The sequence below is a fragment of the Tupaia chinensis genome, unplaced genomic scaffold (genome assembly GCF_000334495.1).
Source record: "Tupaia chinensis unplaced genomic scaffold, TupChi_1.0 Scaffold000403_1, whole genome shotgun sequence".
NCBI lineage: Eukaryota > Metazoa > Chordata > Mammalia > Scandentia > Tupaiidae > Tupaia > Tupaia belangeri.
This window is the reverse complement of record NW_006159905.1, coordinates 961,237-961,587: the sequence shown is the minus strand read 5'-3', so window position 1 is coordinate 961,587 and position 351 is coordinate 961,237.

Here is a 351-nt window from a genome sequence, read left to right as displayed (position 1 = left end):
GCTGGGGAAGGCACGAAAGTTAAGGCCAGAGGCTGCCTCTCCCCAGTCTGGCCAGAGGCCAGCTCCCCTCCCTGGCTGGTTAATTACTGGCTCATTAAGCAGCGGCTGGAGACCTCCCTAATTATCTCCCCAGCCCCCCTCTCCCGGTTTTAATTAAGTAGAACAGGGAGGGGAATCATTAGAACAAGAAATATGAACCGGGCTGTGTGCGAACCCAGGCATTCCAGCGGCCGAGTCCACATCACCCGGGTCGCTGGCTCGGGACCCAGGTGGCAGGGCCCCCAGCGCCAGCACGCCCCCCGACCCAAGCCGCGGAGCGCGCCCGCCGCCCCCGCGCTCGCCGCCTCGTCC